The sequence below is a fragment of the Athene cunicularia genome (genome assembly GCF_003259725.1).
Source record: "Athene cunicularia isolate RWA chromosome 4 unlocalized genomic scaffold, athCun1 chr4_part2, whole genome shotgun sequence".
NCBI classification, from domain to species: Eukaryota; Metazoa; Chordata; class Aves; order Strigiformes; family Strigidae; genus Athene; species Athene cunicularia.
Window position 1 is genome coordinate 4171633 of NW_020799099.1, and position 4720 is coordinate 4176352.

The following is a 4720-nucleotide window of genomic DNA, read 5'->3' on the forward strand; positions in this document are numbered from 1 at the left end:
CCCCCCCCGGTCCCTCTCTGACTGTCAGGTTTAAGTTTAGAGGTGAGTGCATCCCGAATATATCTACCAAAGTCTCCAAGACTGGTAAGGTTTACTAGTCATTAGTTGCAGTGGCTGTTTAAAAGTTGGTAACATGGACCTGACGTGTCAAGGGAGTGAAAGAGGAGGAGGAGGAAAGGGATTATTTTTGTTAGTAGTTTTGTTATCCATTTATTTTGCCTGAACTAGACAATGTGAGTAGGGATTTGGAAAGAAAATGTTTGTTTTAAAATTTCTCTTTTAGGATTACACAGTAAGTGTTTGCTTCTTCAGTGTTCAAAATGTGTGCTGTTCACAGTTTTTACAAACTTCATGCTCAGTTTACAAAACTTATGCAAAATTATGTGTGCATATTCTTTGTTGTTGGCTTTTTTCCACGGCAGCCATACATGGATCTTACTGCTTGCAGTAAGAAACAGAGTGCAATTACAGCTTCTTTTAGCTTTGTAAGAGAAAAGATTACCACCTGTGCACAAACTGACTGGCAGTATTTTTCAGTCTGCAGAAAATTCACTGTCCTTTTTGAATGAGAAGAAAGTATCATACTGATGAATCATCTAGGCAAAAAAATTAGCACACGGTAGCACGAAAAAATGAGTGGTTTTGACAGAGTGCAATCTGGTACACTATTATTTCACCACTTTTCATGTTTATCAGTCTGTAGGCTTGTGACAAAAGAATAATTTCTTTTGAAGTCAAAGTAAAATTACTGGCAAACCCAAGACTTGATCTGTGTTCAAACTGCAAGGTTGTTTCCTCGGGATTCTACATTCAGAAGTAAAATATTTCTAGCCATTTAATTAGTAGGAAGCTTTTTTTTTTTTCCAGTTAAGAATAATGGAAAATGCACCATTTTTGTATAGTCAATTATTTGTTAGACTATTTTGTGTTTTTTTTCAAACTCCACTTTATATTTGTAAACACATCAGTTTCACAAATAATAATCAGAGGAACAGAGAAGTGCCTTAGAATTTATATTATCTGTAAAGGTGTGTACAGGTTAATAATAGTCTTTATTTTGCAGCATACTACAGCTTCTCAAATTTAGAAAAGAGGTTAATTGTTAAGTATTACAAAGATTATGTAAGGGCATGACCATGTCCCTTTGAAGGTAAATATCAAAACTCCGTAGGCTTCAATGGAAACAGAAGTGGATTTGGAGGTAGATGATAAAAGATACGGAAAATCGTAATTAGAAACTGGAAAAAAAAAGTCATGCAGGAGAATACAAGATGTGTGTGTGTGTGTGTATATATATATTTTTTTTTTTTTTTTTTTTTTTTGGCAGGCAAGGCAGCTGTGAAGTTGCTCAAATCTACAAAGTAAGGAATTCAATTAAGGAAAAAGAATGCCCATGTTTCAGAAGGATGCCTCTTCTGTTAAGAACCAAGGCAGGACCTTACACATGCACACCATCTCTGTTTCTAGAGAAAATACGTTTACAGGATGGGTCATTTTACTGAAGAGTTAAATGACAGTGGGGAGAGTCAGAGCCGCCCTGTACTGCTTTGCTTTGCGGAGTGCAGGAAGCAGCAGCGGCCGGCCATGGGGTGCAGGATAAGGCAGAACAGCAGTTGCCTGCCCTGAAAAGCAAACAGTCCTTTTCCCTGCCTGTCAATCATTTGTAGCCCAGGGAAGCAGAGAACTCATTTCAGGAAATTCAGCAGGTTTTAGATGAGGTCACCTCTTGTAATTCAACCCTTTTTTACTCGAAATAAATATAATTTTATTCAAGGAGCTGGGTAATACGATTACTAGTGATTTGCCATATCACTTGTATGATGTGCATGCTGTTTGTTTTTTCAGCCAAGAAGATCGATAAGTGCGCATAGAGAATGAAAGTTTCTGTAAATCCTACATTTATCTTCTCCATGTAGGTAAACAGTCAAGACAAATGTTATCTGTAAAATTACCTGCATCATGCCTTTCTTTGAATGCAAAACCCAGCTAAATCTGCAGCAGATGTAATGGCATACTCCCCCAGCCTACAGCTTCAAGATTCATTTATATTATGTAGATTAACCGTTCAGATGTTTTTTATTTTTAATGCTGTTTGATTACTTGTAATGAGCGATCACAGTAATAAAATAAGGGTAGATGCAAAACAAATGTCCGTGCCAACCATAAACCTTGATTATTTGTAGCATTTACGTGAGAGCTTATTCCTGTTTGTTAAGTTCCTCATACAGTTGGATGCTTTTGCAATGCATAACACAACACTACAGTCCATGGCCTTGCCCATGTTTGGCCCTTTTTAATATATAATAGGAATAAAATCTGCTGAAATGCATCTGGTTTGTTCATTAATTAAAAGAGTTTCTAAATGAGGTTTCTGTTGTTAACATGATGAGGGGGGGAGAGAAGAGGGAAAAGAGGCATAGGAAAAGATGTATGAAGAGTGTATGTGAAGGTGGCTTTAGGCTACGCCTGGTGTAGTTAGTGTGTATATATATAGAGAGAGAGAGAGAGAGGAAGGTGCTGGGAAAATTGAACCCAAAAGAAGTCTGTCTGCACTATGGAGCATAAGCTCAGTAGGATCATTATAGGACTAAAAGAGCGAGCTTTTCTAGCTAGCAGGGCAGGCCCAAGTGAAGGTGAAAGGGGCTGTCTGAATGTTGGGAACTAAGTCAGTCTGAGGTGCGTTCGCCTTCCAGAGCAAGACTTAGAAAGCCTGTCGGAGAGGGAGCCTGATTACGTTGATCTCAAGAGGAAAATGAGGACCATCTTCACTAAGGAAGGGTGACAGGGCCTTTTCATGATGGGATAATAAAGAGAATCCTAATTCTTTGCCATGGAGCTGTATCTTAAAAGAGGATTGTTGGCATTTGGAGGACTGACTTGTGCAGCTTGGAATACATACATATGTACATAACAGCGCAGGCATGGGAATTTCACTCATTTCCACGTAACACAAATATTTTCTTTCAGAGATGACACAAAATGTCTTTGCTCTTGTTGAGAACATTCATTTTGCTGAGGATGACTTGGTGGTGAACTCTTCCCTCTCCAATTTTCCTTGGCAAGACAGCAATGTAATACTTAATAAATAGACAGCTTTTGCTACACTTTTCTTCGTTCTGTTTTATACTTCCCTGGTACAGGTAAAGACAGACATGTACCCAAGGCAAGGAGCACTCTTTTGATACAAAATCTAATTTTGCAACATTTTCCCATGCGATATTGTTTCCTTATGAAACCACTATCACTGTGGGGAGGGGTAAGTTTTGCCAGAACAGTTTTCTGTCTTGTTACTGCCTTCTCCGGATCCTTTTTGATAATTTATTGTTTGAGTGTTTAAAAACAAGTTGTTGCTATTAAATATATTATCATACGGTACAAAGGGGGTATACATGTGCTATTGAGAAAGCTGTACTGGGCAATTTAAAACAGGTGGGAATCAACGCATAGTTTCAACTTGACCTCTCCGTTAGACCTTAAATCCCATTATTATCCAGATTTAAACTGCAGTGGTATTTTCTTGACTACCATTGCAGCCAGTTAGCTAAGCATACTTCAGTAGCCTTGTAACCCTATCTAAGTAGCCTGGCCAGCTAGGTTGAGTGGGATGGGATTCTGTCAAGATTCCAGTAAGAGTGGTTGCAAGCTGGTGAAGGTCTGCCTGGGAAAGGACTCTTCAGGAGCCTCCTGGGATCTCAGTGAGCTCAATGGCCAAGAGTTTGCAAAGTTAATTTTCTGTTTGAGCTTCAGCTCATCATCAGGCGAGGGTCTGCAGTGGTGCTGATGTGGAAGGGGCTGGAAGGGCAGTTAAAATCCCTCTGCTGCCTTTGTTTGGGCCGGGCACAGATCAGCAGCAGCATGACCCGCTGTGGGTGGCATTGCTGTCCCTCAAGTGAGGTCATTTACCCTGTGTGCAATACGACAACATACACACGGAGCAGAGGAATTTATTTATTCCACGTCTGCGCAGAGTGGTGTGCTAGGTGGTAATTCCACAAAGCTAGCACCCCACACTAAAGAACTTCAATGTATTTATACACTTCAGACTACATGAATACACATTTACCATAGTGACTATTGGTTATTTTCTTAGCACTATATCCTTCATTGGTTAACAACATGCCTCGTCTCAATTTAAAGTTAAGTGTCTTTTAATTCTTCAGTGCAGACTCAAGGGGGGGGGCAGCAGCGGCGGCACATCTTTTTGGTCTTAAAATGAGTCTATGGTCGCAGCCTCCACCCTGTGCCACCTTTATCCCCATTTACTGCTCATTTTCTTCTCAATCATCCATCTTGTGGTACCTCCTGGAGTAGGGTGTTCCCTTCTCAGTCTTTTTAGCATTGACATGCATTGTTTATATGAAGTTGAGTAACTCGCTCCCTCATCTCCTTCTTCCTTCTTTTGATCACAACGCTGGTAAATCGGTGACTGACGCTGTCATCGTCCTATTTACAAGTTTAGAATGAGCAGAGTAGAAAATTTCCTAGAGACAGCAGCATGAGTCTCCCTCCCCTCATGGCCACTTACCGACTGCCCAACCTCTTTTATTTCCCTTTCAGCCTGATCAAAATGAGTTGGCTTGGTAGTTCCAGCTCCCACCTCGGGCATTTCGAGCCCCCGCTGGGGAGACACCCGCCGTGAGGGGTGGTCAGCTCCCGAGGGGTTGCAGAGGGGACGGTGAGGGGCGCCGGGCGGTGAGGGGCGAGCGGGGCCGGGCCCTGG